This window comes from Grampus griseus, assembly GCF_964374135.1.
Source record: "Grampus griseus genome assembly, chromosome: 5".
Lineage (NCBI taxonomy): Eukaryota > Metazoa > Chordata > Mammalia > Artiodactyla > Delphinidae > Grampus > Grampus griseus.
Window position 1 is genome coordinate 123,363,390 of NC_138998.1, and position 25,974 is coordinate 123,389,363.

Below are 25,974 nucleotides of genomic sequence, written 5' to 3' on the forward strand. Positions count from 1 at the left end.
CGTTTTATTTTTACATTTTAATATTTTGTTTATGGCATGATTTTTTTTTAAATTTTTATTTTATATTGGAATAGTGTTGATTTATAATGTTGTATTAGTTTCAAGTGTACAGGAAAGTGTTTCAGTTATACATATATCCATTCTTTTTCAGATTCTTTTCCCATATAGTTTATTACAGGTGGCCACAGCTGGAGCCTAGGTCCTCTATGTGGAAACTGTGGTGTGGGTCTTTACAAGATGGTCAGTGAATTCCTGATAGGGAGGCTTAGTGAACACAGTCTCTTTCCAGAGGATGGGATGAGATAGTTGTAGGTCTTGGAGATGTCGTGGAAGGTGGATTTGGTGAAGTTATCCATGGTGGTACTGCAGCCCCTGGCTGAGATGTAGCAGTCATTGATACTAGCCATCAACTGCAATTTCTTGGGCACAGGGGCTGAGACTATTCCAGTTCCTCTGTGGGTGGGGAAGAGGTATACCAGCACAGAGCCACAGCAGTGGGTTACTTTGCAAGGGTCGGTGCAGGGCTTGCCAATCTCGTCCCCCCACTATCTTGTTGCACAGAGAGTATGGCGACATTGGCTGGAATAATGTCCCCATAAATTGCAATGGCTCCCTCTTTGGAGCACTTAACACCCAGAATAACATGTTGTTGTAATTCCCAATGGTGATAAATGCCTTGAACCTGGTCTGCTGGCCAGTGTAGATCTGCTTTTGCACAGGTATACTCTTCAGAATCTCCTCCTTCAGGAACACTTTCAGGAAAAACTCAGTGATCTCAGATTCCTTGATGGGCAGGGAGAGTTGATAGATATCCTCCAGGGACTAAATAAAAGATACCTGTGTAGATTTCATGGAAGGAGTAAATTTTTGAGCAGGAAAGAAAATTAATTCTATTCTTCCATTTATAAAAGTAGGATTTCTGAGCCGTATGTGTAGATACTTCTATTTGTTGAAGTGCCTTACAAGAGTAGCCCAGTGTTAGGGCTTCCCTGGTGGCACAGTGGTTGAGAGTCCGCCTGCCGATGCAAAGGGCATCGTTCGTGCCCCGGTCCGGGAAGATCCCACATGCCGCGGAGCGGCTGGGTCCGTGAGCCATGGCCGCTGAGCCTGAGTGTTCGGAGCCTGTGCTCCACAACGGGAGAGGCCACAACAGTGAGAGGCCCGCGTACCGCAAAAAAAAAAAAAAAAAAAAAAAAAAGAGTAGCCCAGTGTTAAAACATTGGGAATGTCAAACAGGTAATTAGAATCTTGTCACAGTAGCTGAACGTTCATACTGTTCTGAGCACAGGGGCAGAGAAAGCTTCAAATTTTATATTAATATGTTAGATCATAGAGTCTGTACAATCTCCGTATGATCTCCAACATTTATTTATTTAAATTTAACCCTTTTGACAAGCATATACACGTGCACACATCCATACATCACTTCAATAAAAACATATTGGAAAATGAGAAATGAGGAACTGAATAAGAAAATAAATTACTTATTTCAATAAATACAAGAAGGAATATTTAGAAGTGAAGAATCAAGTGTATGGGTCATTGGATAAGAAGGGGTTCAGATGAGATTCATGCTTGAGTTTGAATGAGTGGGAAATAGTGATATATCTATTAGAATTATTGGACCAAGGACATGAAAAAGTATCTTCAGACTAGTTATGATAAAGATATATTACTTCTTAGGCTCTCACCAGTCATTCCAAAGATCATATGTAACGAGAGGTACAACCATTGGCCTATGTTCATTCTGAATAAAATGATGGTATTTCTATTCAGCCAGTGAAGCGCTAGAAGGCCATTTTTGGATTAGGCAGAATATTGAGAAGAAGACAAAGGAATATACTTCATTTTATTAAAGTAACAAAATGTGATGAAGGCTGAGAAATCTTGAACCAAGATGTCCTTTTGCACCAGATGTTCCTGAATACAGAATTCTTTGCAGTAGAGTATTTCAGTAAATATAGAAGCAAAATACCTACTTTTCTCATACAAGATTCTTGTTCCAGAAAAGAGATCTGAACTAGAAAGATATTGATCATTTGGTCATCAGCAAATAATACATTTTTCTATAAATTATCACCAGCTCAAACCTAGCCATAATTAATTATGATTCTATCTGGAGGACGTCAGAATTTGACTAGACTGTGTCATTGCATATAGCTTTGTATGTAACCATGTTACACTGTCACAACTAAGAAACCAACAGTGATACATTTTTATAAACTAAACTTTTCAATGTGCTTAGATTTCACCAGTTTTTCCATTAATTTCCCTTTTCTGTTCCAGAATTCTATTGAGGACACCACATTGCATTTATTCATCATGTCTCCTTAGCTTCCTCTGGTCTATGATGATTTCATAGGTTTTCTTCTTTTGATGACCTTGGTGGTTTTGAGTTCTGTTCAGGTATGTTGTCCTTCACTGTATTTGTCTGATGTTTTTCTCATTATTAGACAGGAGTTAGGGGGTTTGGGGAAAGAATAGATATGAAGTATCCTTTTCATTACCTCGATCAGTAGATATGTGTCAGCAACACAACACTATCAGTGCTGTCAAACTAGATCACTTGGTTAAGGTAGTGTTTGTCAGGTTTCTCCATGGTAAAGTTATTATTTCTTTTTTCCTTTTGATATTCTCTTTTGTGGCACCAAGCTATTAATTTCCCCCCACATTCAGGGTGGAAGATTAAGTTCTGACTCCGGGAGGTGAATTGTTTTTCTTTCTCTGTTTCTCTCTGTCCCTCTGTCTCTTTTTAGATTAGATATAGATAGATAGATACTGATATAGATAAAATTATGTATATACATATATATGTTCATTTTCTAGGGTTGCCCTAACAAAGTACCACAGACTGGGTGGCTTAAACAACAGAAATGTATTTTCTCACAGTTCTGGAGGCTGGAATCCCAAGGTCAAGGTGCTGGTGCTGGCAGGGTTGGTTTCCCCTGAGACTGTCTCTCGCCTTGGCCTGCAGATAGACACCTTCTTGCTGCCTCTTTACATGGTTGTTCCTCTGTGTCCCTGATATCTCTCTCTGTGTATCTTAATCTCACTCTTTTTTTTTAATAAAGTCATATTGAATTAAGAGCCACCCTAAAGGTCTCATTTTAATTTAATGAAATGTATTTGAATATCCCACCCCAAAATATGCATCCTTGGCATATGAATTATGTGGAGATAAAACCATTTGAGCACCGGCAGACACAGCAAAAGTTATTTACCTCTCCCCAACTACTTAAAAATAAATTATAAATGTCTCCTTTTATAAAATAAATTTACATTTATAAGGAAAATTTCTATTTGTAAAGATATCTCTATACCAGGAAAACGGGCTAGTCCAGGGACACCTCATGTCATCTAAGAGACTCTAATCTAAATTTCAAGACAACCTTTATTTACCATAGATTTCCTTCCCTCACCCTCCCATAATTTGCCTTCTCAACCCAAAAGCCCAAAATTCCATTTCCCCTTGTTTACACTAAAATATTATATAAGCTGGCTGCCTCCTTGAGTTATGTTTTACTTTGCATACTCCCATGAGAATCTGTATAGATAACATTGTTTTTCTTTTGTTAATCTTTTATCAGTTTGATTTGCTAGCCACAGACATTGGTTTTAAGAGGAGAGAGGAAGAGTTTTTTTTTTTTCCTCCCCTACATTAATCACCACTTTAAGGCCTTATTTCTAAATACAGTCACATTCTGAGATGCTGAAAGCTAGGATTTCAACATATAAATTATGGAGAGACACAATTCAGACCATAACACTGTCTCTCTATCATGTAGAATTCTTCTGTAAGGAAAATATTTCCCTTCTCTATTTATTCAATCATTTTTTTACACCATTATGGATTCAATAAGTAACTTACACCTTAAGTTATAATCCAGTACTACATTATTTATTTGTTGCTCAATCTTTTTAAGCTTGGGAACTCTTTCAGACTGTCTCCAGTAACTCTTTGAATGTCTTCATCCTTTAAAATTTTTTTGAGCACTTCCTTATTTTGAGGTACTACATGAGGCTCCAAACTCATCTTGTATTTCCCTTGCTCCAGCCCTAGAATTAGCCATTTCTCCTAGGAGTTGTAGTTTCTTTCAGAGGAGAATATCACTTCTTATCATTCAGATCACACCTTCTTCTCCAGGAGGCCTTCCAGGAGTAACTGAAGTTCCCTGCTTCTGGACCCCCAGCATTTCCATTATAATCCCTGCTGCTATTTTTCTTAATAATCAAAAGTAATTTAAAACCACCTTGTTGGTGGTTGTCTATTTATTAGTTTATTGTCTGTGTTCCTCTAAGGAATAAACTGCATGAGAACAGAAACATTGTTTTGATCTCCAATCAAGCTGCAGTGCTCACAAGAGGACCTGTCTCATAATTAACACTCGAAAAATATTTTCATGAGAAAGAATTAATAATTTATTTAGAAGTTACCTCAGGTTAAATCTGGTTGCATTTATTCTATCATACTTTCAAATTATTCCATAGATCAAGATAGGCTAGGTCAAGCTGCAATAACTAGCGTTAGGATTTTAATGACTTAACGAAAGCTTTTTTGTTTGTTTGTTTGATGTAGGTTGTTTCAGTCATATAACTCCTTCATATCAACTTGTGCTCCACAATTATCAAGTGTGGAGAAAAATAAGGTATATCAGTGATACTCATATTTCATTGACAAAGCAAATCACATAATTCCAAAGGAGCATGAAAGGCTAAGCTGTCTGGAGAAAAGGAAACATGATTATTAACATCTAATACTAATGAACATAAATTTGACAGTTTGTTTAATATTTGTGATTTCTTGGGGAAAGAAATGGTCTTTTTTTTTTTCTTTTTTTAATTTGTCCAATTGACCTTACATATAATAATCATTCAACTATCTCTCTTTTTTTCTTTTTTTTTTTAAATTAACTTTAATTCTTATCATCTTCTCCCAGGTTTTTTTTTTTTTTTTTTTTTTTTCGGTATGTGGGCCTCTCACTGTTGTGAGCTCTCCCGTTGCGGAGCACAGGCTCTGGACGCACCGGCTCAGCGGCCATGGCTCACAGGCCCAGCTGCTCCGCGCCATGTGGGATCCTCCCGGACCGGGGCACGAACCCGTGTCCCCTGCATCGGCAGGCGGACTCTCAACCACTGCGCCACCAGGGAAGCCCATTCTCCCAGGTTTTGAAGCTGGTGTTTGCAACTAAAGGTAGAATTATGAAAGCCTTTAAATAATGTCCTTAAAGACATATAGGATATATGAGTGGATTTGCTTAATCCACAGCAAAAATCATGGTTCTCAATAATATAATAAAAGTTAAGATAGTGAAGGAAACTTCTCATGGTTCAGTGAATAATATGATGGAATGATAAAAGAACTACATGGTCAGTTTCCTGGTCATTAACATGTTTTTAGTGTTAGGATGTCGAAAGATATTATGTCAAGGAAAGGAAGGCTTTGTGATTTAAAAAAGGTAGGAAAATTCAAGTTTAAACAAAGTAAATTAAAAATTAACATATTTATTAACTGTTGGACTTCTTAAAATTCCCATTATGCTAAATGTGTCCTATGAATTTTCTGAAAGATATTTAATATATGGTATCTGCTAAAGTATTTGAAGGCAAGTATAGTTTTGGTCAAAAAAAAAAAAAAAGGGGGCCAAAAACAAAGGTTTGTAGTACAGGAAGTATATTTGGAATGTCATCACAAAAAACAGGATTGAGGGACAGGGAATAAGAGAAAAACATTACAAGTATTAATCTTGGCTGACCTTGGCCTGCAGCAGCTTGAGGCAGGTTTTCAGTTCCCAGCCAGAGACTGAAGTCAGGCCAAGGCAGTGAGAGTGCTAAATCCTAGCTACTAGACCACCAGGAACCAGTGGCCACTGATGAGGCCCTGGCCCATCAGCTGTGTAGAAATGAAATTCCACATAGAGATGGGAAATAAGTGAAACAAGTAAAGTGTTTATTAGAAGGAGAAAGGGTACCTGTGGATAGACACATGGATGGACTCAGAGAGAGAGGGTCGTGCCCTCACGGTACTTTGAATCATTTATATGGGCCATTTCTTCAGGGTTTCCTTTGGCCAATCATCTTGCTTTGCCTGGTTCTGAGTCTGTATTTGGTTTGTCTCAGGGTCCTCTCATGTATGCATGTGCATCTCTTAGTCAAGATGGATTCCAACAAACGGGCCTATGGATAGTTGACGTCACTTACTATGGGGTGGCACCCCTTCCCTTTTTGAGCTCCAAGGAGCCTTTCTGTGCATGTGTAGTCGGAAAGCTCTCCTTGACCTCGAGAATGAAAAATGTGTGGTCTCTTATCTGGACAGGGCTTAGCTCCTCCTCCTCTTCATCTTGGAGTTTCTGTCCACAGGGGACAAACTGCAGCTGTTCAGCCTGGGACCCATCTATCTCCTACCTCAAGATGAGTTACTGCATTGGTCACTGCAAAGGTTGACTAGCATTAGATCTTACCTGTGACCTCTTGAAGAGCCTTATGGAATGCCTCTTAGAACTGGTTACCTGCAGCATTGAAGGGGGAAGATTTATCCACCCAACATCTATTCCTAAGAGGTCAATGATGGATCCATGAGGGTTAATTACTTTCATGTCTGGGTTCACATGTTTGAATGCTAGGTTGGTTTCTAACAAGGATGTCGATGTCAATTTCTTAGGTTAGAAAAGTCTCTTGAGATGGAGGAGATTGGTTCAAGATGGCAGAGTAGAAAGACGTGAGCTCACTCCCTCTTGCAAGAGCACTACAATCACAACTAATTGCTGAGCAATCATCAACAAGGAAACACTGGAACTCACCAGAAAAGATACTCCATATCCAAAGACAAAGGAAAAGCTTCAATTAAATGGTAGGAGGAGTGCAATCACAATAAAATAAAATCCCATGAGCACTGGGTGGATGACTTACAAACTGGAGAATACTTATACCTCAGTAGTCCACAGATTAGAGTGAAGGTTCTGAACCACAAGTCAGGCTTCCCAACCTGGGGGTCCAGCAACAGGAGGAGCAATTCCTAGAGAATCAGATTTTGAAAGCTAGCGGTATTTGATTGCAGGACTTTGACAGGACTGGAGGAAATAGAGACTCCACTCTTGGAGGGCACACACAAAGTAGTGTGCACATCAGGACCCAGGAGAGGGAAACAGTGACCCCATAGGAGCCTGAACCAGACCTAACTGCTAGTGTTGGAGGGTCTCCTGCAGAGGCGGGGGTGGTGGTGGTTGTGGCTCACTGTGGGGACAAGCACACTAGTAGCAGAAGTTCTGTGAAGTACTCCTTGGTGTGAGCTCTCCCAGTGTCTACCATTAGCCCCTTCAAAGAATTGGGTAAGCTCCAGTGCAGGGTCATCTCAGACCAAACAACCAAGAAGGATGGAACACAGCCTCACCCATCAGCAAACGAGCAGATTAAAGTTTTACTGAGCTCTGCCAACCAGAGTAACACCCAGCTTTACCCACCCCCAGTCCCTCCCATAAGAAAGCTTGCACAAGCCTCTTAGATAGCCTCATCCACCAGAGGGCATAAGCAAGAAAAACTACAATCCTGCATCCTGTGGAACAAAAAACAAATTCACAGAAAGACAGACAAAATGAAAAGGCAGAGGACTATTTACCAGATGAAGGAACAAGATAAAACCCCAGAAAAACAACTAAATGAAGTGGAGATAAGCAACCTTCCAGAAAAAGAATTCAGAATAATTATAATGAGGATGATCAAGGACCTCAGACAAAGAATGGAGGCAAAGATGAAGAAGATGCAGGAAATGTTTAACAAAGACCTAGAAGACTTATAGAAAAAACACCTACAAGAATTAAAGAACAAACAAACAGAGATGAACAATACAATAACTGAAATGAAAAATACACTAGAAGGAATCAATAGCAGAATAACTGAGGCAGAAGAATGGATAGTGACCCGGAAGACAGAATGGTGGAATTCACCTCCACAGTACAGAATAAAGAAAAAATAATGAAAAGAAATGAAGACAACCTCAGAGATCACTGGGACAATATTAAACACACCAACATTTGCATTATAGGGGTCCCAGAAGGAGAATAGGGAGAGAAAGGACCTGAGAAAATATTTGTAGAGATTATAGTTGAAAACTTCCCAAACATGGGAAAGGAAATAGCCACCCAACTCCAGGAAGTGCAGAGAGTCCCAAGCAGGATAAACCCAAGAAGAAACATGCTGAGACACAAAGTAATCAAATTAAAGAAAATTAAAGACACAGAAAAAATATTGAAAGCAGCAAGGGAAAAATGACAAATAATATAAAAGTGAATTCCCATAAGGGTAACAGCTGATTTCTCAGCAGAAACTCTACAAGCTAGAAGGGAGTGGCACAATATATTTAAAGTGATGAAAGGGAAGAACCTACAACCAAGATTACTCTACCTGGCAAGAATCTCATTCAGATTCGATAGGGACATCAAAAGTGTTACAGACAAGCAAAATCTAAGAGAATTCAGCACCACCAAACCAGCTTTACAACAAATGCTAAAGGAACTTCTCCAAGTGGGAAACAGAAGAGAAAAAAGAACCTACAAAAACAAACCACAAATAATTAAGAATATGGTAACAGGAACATACATATCAATAATGACCTTAAATGTGAATGGATTAAATGGTCCAACCAAAGGACACAGCCTTGCTGAATGGATACAAAAACAAACAAACAAACAAAAAACCCATAGATATGCTGTCTACAAGAGACCCATTTCAGACCTAGGGACATATACAGACTGAAAGTGAGGGAATGGAAAAAGATATTCCATAAAAATGGAAATCAAAAGAAAGCTGGAGTAGCAATACTCATATCAGATAAAATAGACTTTAAAATAAAGAATGTTACAAGAGACAAGAAGGACACTACATAATGATCAAGGGATCAATCCAAGAAGAAGATATAGCAAATATATATATATATATATATATATATATATATATATATATATATATATATATATACACATATATACACACACACACACACACACAACATAGGACACTTCAATACATTATGCACATATTAACAGTTATAAAAGAGGAAATTGACAGTACCACAATTATAGTGGGGGACTTTAACACCTCACTTACACCAATGGACAGATCATCCAGACTGAAAATTAATAAGGAAACACAAGCTTTAAATGACACAATAGACCAGATAGATTTAATTGATATTTATAGGGCATTCCATCCAAAAACAGCAGATTACATTTTTTTCTCAAGAGCACATGGAGCATTCTCCAGGATAGATCACATCTTGGGTCACAAATCAAGCCTCAGTAAATTTAAGAAAATTGAAATCATATCAAGCATCTTTTCTGACCACAACACTATGAGTTTAGAAACAAATTACAGGGAAAATTGTAAAAAGCAAAAAGACATGGAAACTAAACAATACAATACTAAATAAACAAGAGATCACTGAAGAAATCAAAGACGAAATCAAAAAATACCTGGAGACAAAAGGCAATGAAAACACGACAATCCAAAATCTATGGGATGCAGGAAAAGCAGTTCTAAGACAGAAGTTTATAGCAATACAATCCTATCTCAAGAAATAAGAAAAAGCTCAAAGAAGCAATGTAACCTTATACCTAAAGGAACTAGAGAAAGAGAACAAACAAAACCCAAAGTTAGTAGAAGGAAAGAAATCATAAAGATCAGAACAGAAATAAATGAAATAGAAACAAATAAAAGAGTAGCAAAGATCAATAAAACTGAAAGGTGGTTCTTTGAGAAGGTAAACAAGATTGATAAACCTTTAGCCAAACTCAAAAAAAAAAAGGGAGAGGACTCAAATCAATAAAACTAGAAATGAAAAAGGAGAAGTTACAATGGACACAGTAGAAATACAAAGCATCCTAAGAGACTACTGCAAGCAACTCTATGCCAATAAAGTGGACAACCTGGAAGAAATGGACAAATTCTTAGAAAGGTATAATCTTCCAAGACTGAACCAGGAAGAAATAGAAAATATGAACAGACCAATTACAAATAATGAAATTGAAACTGTGAGTCAAAATTTTCCAACAAACAAAAGTCCAGGACCAGATGGCTTCACACGTGAATTCTATCTAACATTTAGAGAAGCACTAACAGCCATCCTCCTCAAACTCTTCCAAAAAATTGCAGATGAAGGTACACTCCCAAACTCATTCTAAGAGGCCACCATCACCCTGATACCAAAACCAGACAGAGACACTAAAAAAAGGAAAAGTACAGACCAATATCACTGACGAATATAGATGCAAAAATCCTCAACAAAATACTAGCAAACAGAAACCAAAAGCACATTAAAAGGATCATACACCATGATCAAGTGGGATTTACCCTGGGATGCAGGGATTATACAATATATGCAAATCAATCAAAGTGATACAAACATATTAACAAATTGAGAATAAAATATGCACACATATTTAGGATAAAAACTCTCCAGAAAGTGGGAGTAGAGAGAACCTACCTCAACATAATAAAGGCCATATATGACAAACACAGCAAATATCATTCTCAATGGTGACAAATGGAAAGCATTTCCTCAAAGATCAGGAAGAAGACAAGGATGTCCACTCTCACCACTATTATTCAACATAGTTTTGGAAGTCTTAGCCACAACAATCAGAGAGGAAAAAGAAATAAAAGTAATACAAATTGGAAAAGAAGAAGTAAAACTTTCACTGTTTGCAGATGACATGATACTATATAGAGAGAAGCCTAAAGATGCCACCAGAAAAATACTAGAGCTAATCAATGAATTTGGTAAAGTAGCAGGATACAAAATTAATACACAGAAATCTCATGCATTCCTATACACTAACAATAAAATATCAAAAAGAGAAATTAAGGAATAACTACATTCACCAGTGCATCAAAAAGAATAAAATACCTAGGAATAAACCTACTTAAGGAGGTAAAAGCCCTGTACTCAGAAAACTATAAAACACTGCTGAAAGCAATCAAAGATGACACAAACAGATGGAAAGATATATCATGTTGTTTGGTTGGAAGAATAAATATTGTGAAAATGACTATACTACCCAAAGCAATCTACAGATTCAATGCAATCCCTATCAAATTACCAAAGGAATTTTTTTACAGAACTAGAACAAAAAAATATTAAACTTTGTATGGAGACACAAAAGACCCTGAATATCCAAAGCGATCTTGAGGGAAAAAAAGGAGCTGGAGGAATTAGACTCCCTGATGTCAGACTATACTACAAAGCTACAGTAATCAAGACAATATGGTACTGGCACAAAAACAGAAATATAGATCAATGGAACAGGATAGACAACCCAGAGATAAACCAATGCACATATGGTCAACTAATCTATGACAAAGGAGGCACAGATATACAATGGAGAAAAGACATTCTCTTCAAAAAGTGGTGCTAGGAAAACTGGACAGCTACATGTAAAAGAATGAAATTAAAACACTCTCTAACACCAAACACAAAAATAAACTCAAAATGGATTAAAGACCTAAATGTAAGACCAGACACTACAAAACTCTTAGAGGAAACATAGGAAGAACACTCTTTGACATAAATCACAGCAAGATCTTTTATGACCCACCTCCTAGGGTAATGGAAATAAAAACTAAAATAAACAAATGAGACCTAAGGAAACTTAAGTTTTTGCACAGCAAAGGGAACTATAAACAAGATGGAAAGGCAATCCTCAGAATGGGAGAAAATATTTGCAAATGAATCAACTAACAAAGGATTAATCTCCAAAATATATAAACAGCTCATGCAGCTCAACATTAAAGAAACAAACAACCCAATCCCAAAATAAGCAGAAGACCTAAATGAGAAGAAGACATATGTCTCCAAAGAAGACATACAGATGGCCGAGAAGCACATGAAAAGCTGCTCAACATCACTAATTATTAGAGAAATGCAAATCAAAACTACAATGAGGTATCACCTCACACCAGTTAGAATGGGCATCATCAGAAAATCTACAAACAACAAATGCTGGAGAGGGTGTGGAGAAAAGGCAACCCTCTTGCACTGTTGGTGAGAATGTAAACTGATACAGCCACTATGGAGAACAGTATGGAGTTTCCTTTAAAAAATAAAATTACCATATAACCTAGCAATCCCACTACTGGGCCTATACCCAGAGAAAACTATAATTCAAAAATACACATGCAGCCCAATGTTCATTGCAGCACTATTTACAATAGCCAGGTCATGGAAGCCACCTAAATGCCCATTGACAGATGAATGGATAAAGAAGCTGTGGTACATATATACAATGGAATATTACTCAGCCATAAAAAGGAATGAAGTTGGGTCATTTGTACGGACGTGGATGGACCTAGAGACTGTCATACCAAGTGAAGTACGTCAGAAAGAGAAAAACAAACATCGTATATTAATATGTATATATGGAATTTAGAAAAATGGTACAGATGAACTGGTTTTGCAAGGTAGAAATAGAGGCACAGTTGTAGAGAGCAAATATATGGACACCAAGGGGGAAATTGACATGTGGGTATTGTAGTGGTGGGATGGGTTGGGAGATTGGGGTTGACATTTATACACTGATATGTATAAAATAGATAATTAATAATAACCTGCTGTATAAAAAATAAATAAAATAAAATTGAAAAAAAAAAGTCCCTTGGTAGGAAATAAAGGCAAAAGGCCTAGGTAGGTCTAAGTGAAACCTTGTAATATGAACTAGTGCAAACTTGGACAGTCTGTTCATAAGCAACTGCTACATCAGAAGCTAGAATAAGAGTTGCAACCCAATTTTTTTTCATGTATTTAAGTGTATTTAAAACATTGAAGGATAAGTTCAGGAAGCAAATTATAAGTTTTACAAAAATGTATATAATAGACCTTACTATTGATGATTCTTCATAATATTAGCAAGAATAAAATATATATATAAAGGAAGTTCTAATCTAGCCTCTAAGAACTCTTAATTGACACATAAATTTTAAGAGCCATCACAGTGTAAGATGCCAAAATTGTAGTTATTTAAATATATGTGTATGCATACACACACACACACACGTGTGTATATATATGCATACACATATTTATCTCTTACAAATAATCTTATTTTTCATTTTCAAATTTGTATACCAAGTTCTTACTTTTCTCATTTAGAACACATTCATGGAATGTAATGGAAGTATTATTGCTTTCATAGGCTTAATGTCTGCAACTCAATTAAAAGCAAAACGACAGAACAGCCATTTAGCAATACAATAATTCTCAAGTTATTGTACACAGTGATAAATATCCACTGAGCAAACAGTATACAAGGACATTGTTTCCACAAATATAATTGGAAACGAAAAACAGGAAAAGCAATTTAGAAATGAGAGAGAATAAAAAAAAACTAAAAGATTAGCTTTCAATACTCTAGAACTCCCAGGATTTGTTTTTTCATGTTTTCATGACCTTACTTACAGGATCTCAATGTATAGACATTAAAGTCTAGAGTGTAAAAAGATAATAGCTATAATGATATGTCTCATACATTTCATTAAAAATGTGTTTTTAGTTTTTTTTTTCTTTTTAGTTTTTTAAGGAACCTCCATACTGTTCTCCATAGTGGCTGTATCAATTTACATTCCCACCAACAGTGCAAGAGGGTTCTCTTTTCTCCACACCCTCTCCAGCATTTGTTGTTTGTAGATTTTCTGATGATGCCCATTCTAACTGGTGTAAGGTGATACCTCATTGTAGTTTTGATTTGCATTTCTCTAATAATTAATGATGTTGAGCAGCTTTTCATGTGCTTCTTGGACATCTGTATGTCTTCTTTGGAGAAATGTCTACTTAGGTCTTCTGCCCATTTTTGGATTGGGTTGTTGTTTTTCTAATGTTGAGCTGCATGAGCTGTTTATATATTTTGGAAATTAATCCTTTGTCAGTTGATTCATTTGCAAATATTTTCTCCCATTCTGAGGATTGTCTTTCCATCTTGTTTATAGTTTCCTTTGCTGTGCAAAAATTTTAAGTTTCCTTAGGTCCCATTTGTTTATTTTAGTTTTTATTTCCATTACTCTAGGAGGTAGGTCATAAAAGATCTTGCTGTGATTTATATCAAAGAGTGTTCTTCCTATGTTTCCTCTAAGTGTTTTATAGTGTCTGGTCTTACATTCAGGTCTCTAATCCATTTTGAGTTTATTTTTGTGTTTGGTGTTAGAGAGTGTTTTAATTTCATTCTTTTACATGTAGCTGTCCAGTTTTCCCAGCACCACTTATTGAAGAGCCTGTCTTTTCTCCATTGTATAACCGTGCCTCCTTTGTCATAGATTAGTTGGCCATATGACCCAGCAATCCCACTACTGAGCATATACCAGAGAAAAACATAATTCAAAAAGACACATGTACCCCAATGTTCATTGCAGCACTATTTACAATAGCCAAGTCATGAAAGTAACTTAAATGTCCATTGACAGATGAATGGATAAAGAAGCTGTGGTACATATATGCAATGGAATATTACTCAGCCATAAAAAGGAATGAAATTGGGTCATTTGTACGGACGTGGATGGACCTAGAGACTGAATTGAATTATGGTCATACCAAGTGAAGTAAGTCATAAAGAGAAAAACGGATATTGTATTTTAACACATATATGTGGAATCTAAAAAAATGGTACAGATGAACTGGTTCACAAGGAAGAAATAGAGACACAGATGTAGAGAATAAACATATGGACACCAAGGGAGGAAAGCAGGTGCAAGATAATGGGATGAATTGGGAGATTTGGATTGACAGATATACACTGATATGTATAAGATAGATAACTGATAAGAACCTGCTGTATACAAATAACACATAAGGGAATCCCCATAAGGTTAACAGCTGATCTCTCAGCAGAAACCCTACAAGCCAGAAGGGAGTGGCAGGACATACTGAAAGTGATGAAGGAGAAAAACATGCAGCCAAGACTACTCTACCCAGCAAGGGTCTCATTCAGATTTGATGGAGAAATTAAAACCTTTACAGACAAGGAAAAGCTGAGAGAGTTCAGCACCACCAAACCAGCTTTACAACAAATGCTAAAGGATCTTCTCTAGGCAAGAAACACAAGAGAAGGAAAAGACCTATAATAACGAACCCAAAACAATTTAGAAAATGGGAATAGGAACATACATATCGGTAATTACCTTAAATGTAAATGGACTAAATGCTCCCACCAAAAGACACAGATTAGCTGAATGGATACAAAAACAAGACCCTTATATATGCTGTCTACAAGAGACCCACTTCAGACCTAGAGACACATACAGACTGAAAGTAAGGGGATGGAAAAAGATATTCCATGCAAATGGAAGCCAAAAGAAAGCTGGAGTAGCAATTCTCATATCAGACAAAATAGACTTTAAAATAAGGACTATTAAAAGAGACAAAGAAGGACACTACATAATGATCAAGGGATCGATCCAAGAAGAAGATATAACAATTGTAAATATTTATGCACCCAACATAGGAGCACCTCAATACATAAGGCAAATACTAACAGCCATAAAAGGGGAAATCGACAGTAACACATTCATAGTAGGGGACTTAAACACCCCACTTTCACCCATGGACAGATCATCCAAAATGAAAATAAATAAGGAAACACAAGCTTTAAATGATACATTAAACAAGATGGACTTAATTGATATTTATAGAACACTCCATCCAAAAACAACAGAATACACATTTTTCTCAAGTGCTCATGGAACATTCTCCAGGATAGATCATATCTTAGGTCACAAATCAAGCCTTGGGAAATTTAAGAAAATTGAAATTGTATCAAGTATCTTTTCTGACCACAACGCCATGAGACTAGATATCAATTACAGGAAAAGATCTGTAAAAAATACAAACACATGGAGGCTAAACAATACACTACTTAATAATGAAGAGATCACTGAAGAAATCAAAGAGGAAATCAAAAAATACCTAGAAACAAATGACAATGGAGACACAACGACCCAAAACCTGTGGGATGCAGCAAAAGCAGTTCTAAGGGGAAAGTTTATAGCAATACAAGCCCACCTTAAGAAGCAGGAAACATCTCGAATAAATAACCTAACCTTGCACCTCAAGCAATTAGAGAAAGAAGAACAAAAAAACCCCAAAGCTAGCAGAAGGAAAGAAATCATAAAAATCAGATCAGAAATAAATGAAAAAGAAATGAAGGAAACAATAGCAAAGATCAATAAAACTAAAAGCTGGTTCTTTGAGAAGATAAACAAAATAGATAAACCACTAGCCAGACTCATCAAGAAAAAAAGGGAGAAGACTCAAATCAATAGAATTAGAAATGAAAAAGGAGAGGTAACAACTGACACTGCAGAGATAAAAGAGATCATGAGAGATTACTACAAGCAACTCTATGCCAATAAAATGGACAATCTGGAAGAAATGGACAAATTCTTAGAAATGCACAACCTGCCAAGACTGAATCAGGAAGAAATAGAAAATATGAACAGACCAATCACAAGCACTGAAATTGAAACTGTGATTAAAAATCTTCCAACAAAGAAAAGCCCAGGACCAGATGGCTTCACAGGCGAATTCTATCAAACATTTAGAGAAGAGCTAACACCTATCCTTCTCAAACTCTTCCAAAATATAGCAGAGGGAGGACCACTCCCTAACTCCTTCTACGAGGCCACCATCACCTTGATACCAAAACCAGACAAGGATGTCACAAAGAAAGAAAACTACAGGCCAATATCACTGATGAACATAGATGCAAAAATCCTCAACAAAATACTAGCAAACAGAATCCAACAGCACATTAAAAGGATCATACACCATGATCAAGTGGGGTTTATTCCAGGAATGCAAGGATTCTTCAATATACGCAAATCTATCAATGTGATAAACCATATTAACAAATTGAAGGAGAAAAACCATATGATCATCTCAATAGATGCAGAGAAAGCTTTTGACAAAATTCAACACCCATTTATGATAAAAACCCTGCAGAAAGTAGGCATAGAGGGAACTTTCCTCAACATAATAAAGGCCATATATGACAAGCCCACAGCAAACATCATCCTCAATGGTGAAAAACTGAAAGCATTTCCACTAAGATCAGGAACAAGACAAGGTTGCCCACTCTCACCACTATTATTCAACATTGTTTTGGAAGTTTTAGCCACAGCAATCAGAGAAGAAAAGGAAATAAAAGGAATCCAAATTGGAAAAGAAGAAGTAAAGCTGTCACTGTTTGCAGATGACATGATCCTATACATAGAGAACCCTAAAGATGCTACCAGAAAACTACTAGAGCTAATCAATGAATTTGGTAAAGTGGCAGGATACAAAATTAATGCACAGAAATCTCTGGCATTCCTATATACTAATGATGAAAAATCTGAAAGTGAAATCAAGAAAACACTCCCATTTACCATTGCAACAAAAAGAATAAAATATCTAGGAATAAACCTACCTAAGGAGACAAAAGACCTGTATGCAGAAAATTATAAGACACTGATGAAAGAAATTAAAGATGATATAAATAGATGGAGAGATATACCATGTTCTTGGATTGGAAGAATCAACATTGTGAAAATGACTCTACTACCCAAAGCAATCTATAGATTCAATGCAATCCCTATCAAACTACCACTGGCATTTTTCACAGAACTAGAACAAAAACTTTCACAATTTGTATGGAAACACAAAAGACCCCGAATAGCCAAAGCAATCTTGAGAACGAAAGAAGGAACTGGAGGAATCAGGCTCCCTGACTTCAGACTATACTACAAAGCTACAGTCATCAAGACAGTATGGTACTGGCACAAAAACAGAAAGATAGATCAATGGAACAGGATAGAAAGCCCAGAGATAAACCCATGCACATATGGACACCTTATCTTTGATAAAGGTGGCAGTAATGTACAATGGAGAAAGGACACCCTCTTCAATAAGTGGTGCTGGGAAAACTGGACAGGTACATGTAAAAGTATGAGATTAGATCACTCCCTAACACCATACACAAAAATAAGCTCAAAATGGATTAAAGACCTAAATGTAAGGCCAGAAACTATCAAACTCTTAGAGGAAAACATAGGCAGAACACTCTATGACATAAATCAAAGCAAGATCCTTTCTGACCCACCTCCTAGAGTAATGGAAATAAAAACAAAAATAAACAAATGGGACCTAATGAAACTTCAAAGCTTTTGCACAGCAAAGGAAACCGTAAACAAGACCAAAAGACAACCCTCAGAATGGGAGAAAATATTTGCAAATGAAGCAACCGACAAAGGATTAATCTCCAAAATTTACAAGCAGCTCATGCAGCTCAATAACAAGAAAACAAACAACCCAATCCAAAAATGGGCAGAAGACCTAAATAGACATTTCTCCAAAGAAGATATACAGACTGCCAACAAACACATGAAAGAATGCTCAACATCACTAATCATTAGAGAAATGCAAATCAAAACTACAATGAGATATCATCTCACACCAGTCAGAATGGCCATCATCAAAAAATCTAGAAACAATAAATGCTGGAGAGGGTGTGGAGAAAAGGGAACACTCTTGCACTGCTGGTGGGAATGTGAATTGGTTCAGCCACTATGGAGAACAGTATGGAGGTTCCTTAAAAAACTACAAATAGAACTACCATATGACCCAGCAATCCCACTACTGGGCATATACCCTGAGAAAACCAAAATTCAAAAAGAGTCATGTACCAAAATGTTCATTGCAGCTCTATTTACAATAGCCCGGAGATGGAAACAACCTAAGTGCCCGTCATCGGATGAATGGATAAAGAAGATGTGGCACATATATACAATGGAATATTACTCAGCCATAAAAAGAAACGAAATTGAGCTATTTGTAATGAGGTGGATAGACCTAGAGTCTGTCATACAGAGTGAAGTAAGTCAGAAAGAAAAAGACAAATACCGTATGCTAACACATATATATGGAATTTAAGAAAAAAATGTCATGAAGAACCTAGGGGTAAAGCAGGAATAAAGATGCAGACCTCCTAGAGAACGGACTTGAGGTTATGGGGAGGGGGAAGGGTGAGCTGTGACAGGGCGAGAGAGAGTCATGGGCATATACACACTAACAAACGCAGTAAGGTAGATAGCTAGTGGGAAGCAGCCGCATGGCACAGGGATATTGGCTCGGTGCTTTGTGACAGCCTGGAGGGGTGGGATGGGGAGGGTGGGAGGGAGGGAGACGCAACAGGGAAGACATATGGGAACATATGTTTATGTATGACTGATTCACTTTGTTATAAAGCAGAAACTAACACACCATTGTAAAGCAATTATACCCCAATAAAGATGTTAAAAAAAAAAAAAAGACACAGACCTACTAGAGAATGGACTTGAGGATATGGGGAGGGGGAAGGGGAAGCTGTGACAAAGTGAGAGAGTGGCATGGACATATATACACTACCAAACGTAAAATAGATAGCTAGTGGGAAGCAGCCACATAGCACAGGGAGATCAGCTTGGTGCTTTGTGACCACCTAGAGGGGTGGGATAGGGAGGGTGGGAGGGAGGCAGATGCAAGAGGGAAGAGATATGGGAACATATGTATATGTATAACTGATTCACTTTGTTATAAAGCAGAAACTAACACACCATTGTAAAGCAATTATACTCCAATAAAGATGTTAAAAAAAAAAAATCACTATGAACATTCTCATACAAAAAAAAAAAAAAAAAAAAAAAGAACCTGCTGTATAAAAAATAAATAAATAGAATAAAATTTTAAAAAAAAGAAAAAAATATGTGGTTTCTTACATTTTTGGATTATATTTCCCCAACCATCTGATTGAAATATTGTTTTCACAGCAAACTCTGGAATTGAATCTGGCTTCAGCTTTATGGAAAATAACACACAAATATCATGAATTGATTATACAGCCTTGATAACTTTTATCTAAGTGTTCAGTTCCTTCAGTGATGAATGAACAGTAACAAGTATTGCCATTTGTAGGGAACTATGGAATTTTCCAATGAAGAGTACATGTCAGATAAAGATACCTTAACTTTCAGAAGGATACTGGCTCAAATACCTTCTTGTACAGGTAGCAACGGAGAATATTTTAAATCAAATATTCTTTTTGTCTATATTATCTGCTCATGAGCTTTAACCAAGTGCTATTCATTTTACATTTAACCCCAACATCAAATATAGGTTATATGTTAATCCAAGAGCAATATATATGATTTGGTCAAAGACATTTCAATGCTGTCGCATTCCATAATCATTCATTATTATATATGGAACTAAACCCAATTACACTGACACCAAAAATGCAGAATCTAACATTCAAATTAAAAAAAAAAAACATTTAAAAGTATTTCTCACTATAGTGGTTAATTTTATATTTCAACTTGGCTAGGCTATTGTGCCTATTTGTTTGCTAAAGCACCAGTCTAGATGCTGCTGTGAAGCTAGTTTTTTTAGATGTGATTAACATTTTAAAAATTAGACTTTTAGTAAAGCAAATTAACCTCCATAATGACTATTATCAGTTGAAGACCTTACTAGAAAATATTAAGGTCCCCCAAAAAGGAATAAAATCTGCCTCCAGACTGTCTTTAGATTCAAGACTACAACAATTCTTTCCAGCACTTTTAGACCTGTGGCCTGCCCTGAAAATTTTGGACACTTCCACCCCTACAATTTCATAAGCCAATTCTTTAAAGTAAATGCGTATGTTTTTCTGGAGAAAAATTGGGGGTTAAGACTTCAACATGTGAATTTGTGGGAGAGGGGTGGAACTTGAATATTCAGCTCATAACAGGAACCCTCAGTATATGCACCAATACTTAGACATAATTTGATCACATTTGAATGATTAATTCTATCAAAAATTTCTCGCCAACATTCTTTTATTTTTCTTTGTGGACACCTGGGGCAGTGAGGCATTTTGGGTTATTTCAATTTTTCAAATTCCATTTTAATTTGTTTGTTGACTTTTGATTATATCTTTTAGTATACTATTGTAATGGTTGTTTCTGGTATTGAAATATACTTACCAAATTTTATATAGGTCACTTGTTTAACATTTTACAAATGTTATAATAAAAGAAAGAAATAAACTAAAGAAAGAAAAATAAAATAAAATAAAATAAATAAAAGAAAGAATAAAAGATAAATAAATAAAAGAATATTAAATAAATAATTTAAATAAATAGATAAATAAAAGAAAGAAACCTAAAAATTTCCATAAGTCTTCTTACTCTCCCAGCAGTGCCATATTAGGGAACTTTTCACTTTCATCTGTTTTGCTGAAAGCCATTTTGATATGAAGTCTTACTTGATTTGCTGGCTATTAACTAGCTAGCCAGTAGTTAAAATTTTCCTTTCTACTGAATAGAAATTATTTTTTAAAATTACTCTATATATTGAATACATGCCAATTGTGTTTAACTCTTTTCTCCCTGCATATAAAGTACTTTGAGATCATAATCCATGGCATATTTTATTTTTAATCACTTTAGTTTGTAGGAATTGGCAAGCAGAATAAACTGAAAATGATGTGTCCAAAACTTGGAAAGTAAAAGGTATTAGACAGCTATGATATAAGTTTAAGAAAGTGGAAACTCAAAAGTAAGGACACATAGTCCAGCCCTAGAAGATAAAATCATATTTTGCTATATTTACTATTTTAAAACCATTTTAGCAAGAGGGTCTTAGCATTGGTTGCTAACGTCCCTATCAGTGGGAGAATGGCAGAATGGAAAATACCAGAGCAGAGTTCCTCAGATATCTTGTTTAAGGAGCAAAGTGTTGAATACTGGAAAAACCACTGTAGGGTTCTTAAATAAATTAACTTTCCAAGTTAGAGTGTCTAACATTTTCAATACTGCAATAAAACACCTGCATACCAGAAAGCACCATGGGGACTTCAGTGGAATAAATATCTGTCTCACATGGTAGACACCTGTCAAATGTTAATGATGACAGTGACAGCTTAAATAATTTTCATTGGGCTTAATACAAGCAATGTGTGCATTAGAAAGAGAAAAGAAGAATCATTTATGTCATATCTTATTTTTACATAGAAGATCTTAAAGCCAATCAACCATTCTTACTTGAAAGTTATGCTATGCCCAATAATGAATAGCTTTTCAAAGCAATCCTTGAGCACAGTGATTTTTTCACTTTCTGCACATTAATTTCCCATAGTACATAAGATGAAATCTCCAAATGTCTCTTTTGGTCCTGATCATTATACAGGCTATCATTAAAACCATAAAAATGATAACCCACTGTGTAATCATACTCAAATACATTCTATCATGTATTCCACAGAATGTTGAAAATAAATTTAGCAAATGTAGGAGCTTGTGGTTTTAAATCACTAAACACTAAAATAAGGCATCTTGATCCTCTAAAATTGAAAGCCTAATATAACTAAATCACATATATAACGTTTTTGTGATGTTACTAGTTGAATATCAACAGTATATGTATATATATATATATATATATGTATATATATATATATAAAAGGTTAGCTTTTTGTTTTTATTAATAAAGGTAATATCAATATTGCCAATATCCCAGATGCCAGGGTCTGCGTGGATTTCAAGATAGATACACTATTAAATAGCAATGAAATTCAATAAAGATTATTGAATGGGGATCTTCACTGGGCATCTCTGGTCTGGCTCACAATCTACCACCACCATCCTTATTGTCTCCGAGGACCTCCTTTCTTTCTTTCGTGAGTTTTCTGATGAGTAGCTGGAGCCTGCACCATTGGGTTAGTGTTTGGGCTGGTTCCCAGGACTGCCCATCAGCCTCATTTCTGTTTATTTCTTTCTTTCTTTCCTTTCTTTCTTTCTTTCTTTCTTTCTTTCTTTCTTTCTTTCTTTCTTTCTTTCTTTCTTTCTTTCTTTCTTTCTTTCTTTCTTTCTTTCTTTCTTTCTTTCTCTCTTTCTTTCTTTCTTTCTTTCTTTCTTTCTTTTTTAACATCTTTATTGGAGTATAATTGCTTTACAATGGTGTGTTAGTTTCTGCTTTATAACAAAGTGAATCAGTTATTCATATGCATATGTCCCCATATCCCCTCCCTCTTGCATCTCCCTCCCACCTTCCCTATCCCACCCCTCTAGGTGGTCACAAAGCACTGAGCTGATCTCCCTGTGCTATGCGGTTTCTTCCCACTAGCTATCTATTTTACGTTTAGTAGTGTATATATGTCCATGCCACTCTCTCACTTTGTCCCAGCTTACCTTTCCCCCCTCCCCATGTCCTCAAGTCCATTTTCCAGTAGGTCTACATCTTTATTCCCATCTTGCCCCTAGGTTCTTCATGACCATTTTTTTTTTTTTTTTAGATTCCATATATATGTGTTAGCATACGGTATTTGTTTTTCTCTTTCTGACTTACTTCTCTGCATGACAGTCTCTAGGTCCATCCACCTCACTACAAATAATTCCATTTCACTTATTTTATGGCTGAGTAATATTCCATTGTATATATGTGCCACATCTTCTTTATCCATTCATCTGTTGATGGACACTTCAGTTTCTTCCATGTCCTGGCTATTGTAAATAGAGCTGCAATTAATTTTTTTTCTTCTCTTCTTCTCTTCTTTTCTTCTCTTCTTACTTAACTTTTACCCTATAAGCAGTAATTAACACCACTCCTCTTACATATATTTTCCTTCTTTGTGATTTTCTTCCTGTTTCACTCTCTAGGCAAAAACACAATGTTGTTGAAATACAGTATCCCACCTACTCTCTACTTTTACCTGTGTTGAGTATGACAGGAGAAAACACACAATGATGGGCTTTTAGTCTTGCCTTACAAACCTGATTTTATTTATTTTATTTTATTTTTTTAGTTAATTTAGTCTGTACCTTCCTAAACAATTTCACATCTTTTATTCTCTCTTTAAAGTCACACCGCATCCTCACACTCTTCACTCAGTTGATAAGTTTGCTTAATAGGAGCCATTAGAGAAATTTCACATCAAATGTTATCAGCTTACGTGCATCTGCATATATGTAGGCTCTTTCTTTATGCCCTGGATTTATTCCATCCCATTCACATAAGGACTCCACATCTGTAATTGTTCCTTCTTGTTTTCTGTGTTATCAAATTCTCCATCTTTGCTGGAACTTTTCCACTAGTGTGCACACGTGTTAATATTTTCTACTTATTCAACTTCTTGATAGTGACCTTTCTTTTCACTATTTCCAGCCAAATCTTCAAGAGAGTTTTCTGTATTCTATCTCCATTTTTCCACTCATTCACTATTGGTTTTTATCATCAAGTTTCCACAGTCTCTTCTCCCTTGAAACTGTTTCCATCAAGATCATTTGCTACAATTTCATTGTCAAAGTTTGTGGTCCATTCTCAGCTTTCTTCTTGCTTCATCTGTCACAGCTAATCGGAAGCCTTCTTAAAATATTTTTTCTTCACCTGACTCCTTAGATAACCTCTCTCATGTGTCTCCTGTGACAAAACTGCTGCCAATTCTTTTTCTATTGCTTTTGTTCATTCTTCCTTATATTCCCAAATTCTACCTGTTTGAGAGTCCCAATTACAGTTCTTGGCCCTCTTCCTTTTTTCAATACATACATTTAAATCTTTTATAGCCCAGTTTCTTTCAATGAAATCTGTATGTTGACACTTCCCATACTTGTGCTTCCAGTCCCAACATCTCAAATTGAAACACAGATTCATATTTCCAACAATCTACTCAACATCTCCGCTTGAATGTCTAATAAGCATATTACATATCCAAAATAATTTATTCCTTTCTCTTGTTGAACTTGCTCTTCCCAAGGCTTCCTCATGTTTATAAATGTCATTCTTGCATTTGGTCAACCCCTAACTTGGAGTCCTCTTTACTCTTTTGCTCTATTTCACACCACAAGTCCAATTTATCAGAATTTCCTGTAGCCTGTGTTAGAAATATATCAAAATTCCAACCATTCTACATCATTTCCACAACTAAGTGGTCTAAGTACCTCAATCTCTTAGTTGTATTATTTCAATAGACTCATAAATTGACTTTCTATTGTGTATTCCCAACACTGCAGTTAGAGGGGTGCTATAAAACCCAAAGTCAGATAGAGTGACTCTTTTACTGAAAAAACTCTCATATATGGCAATCTATATGTTCAAATTTGCTATGAACCCCTGTATTATCTCTCCTCCCACTGCTTCCCAGACATAATCTACAATTCCCTCCTCACTCTTTGTATTCTAGATATATCAATCCCTGATATGAGGGATTTTTTTTAAAATAATTATTACAGTGAATAGAGGAGGGCCTCTTTTTTTTGTAACTACAGAAAGCCAAAAAGTTTCACAGACCCTGTTCTAGTTTTTCTCTAAGAAGTAGAAACTCGTTCCACAACAGGATGGAATGGACAATGACAGGGTGGGGTGGGTATACATATCCAAATAGAATGTATTTTATATATATTTTAAAATATATGCACATATAATATGTTAAATTATATAATATGCATTTATTTATATTACATTTAATATGTAACCTATATCATATAAATTATATATTTCATATATATATATATATATATATATATATTATCCTGTGAGTCCAAGCACATATATTTATTAAATATTTAGCTTCCACTAGGAACAATGACAATTCATTTAAATTTGTCCTCATTTTAAATTCTCATAACAAGCTCATACAGTGGAAAATAATCAAATTTCCTTTCTTTCTTTTTCTTTCTTAATGAGGGAACTGAGATTCAGAGGTGTTCAATATCTTGCCCAAGGTCATGTGACTACTGAATAACAGCTGGGATTTGAATTCAGTCTCATTGCATGTGATTTATTGTACTTTTCTCTCAATTAATTCTTCTGTTCTTGTGCCATTGACTTGGGACTTAGTCATGCTAATTATTTTGGTTAAAGAATGCAAGTGTACATAGGCATACTATTTCTAACAAGAGACTTTACAAATGCTCTCATGGATAGCTTCCTCTCTTACACTAAGTGACAAGACT

The 25,974-nt window shown here is 36.0% G+C and overlaps 1 pseudogene across 1 annotated transcript; it reads right to left on the reverse strand.

The window, feature by feature from the left end:
• Positions 1 to 204: 204 nt before the first annotated feature.
• On the reverse strand, positions 205 to 6,593 carry LOC309823196 (small ribosomal subunit protein uS5-like; annotated as a pseudogene). The gene is made up of 2 exons: positions 6,459 to 6,593; positions 205 to 822 (listed from the first exon to the last, which is right to left on the reverse strand). The product of its transcript is annotated as a small ribosomal subunit protein uS5-like (transcript).
• Positions 6,594 to 25,974: the final 19,381 nt, after the last annotated feature.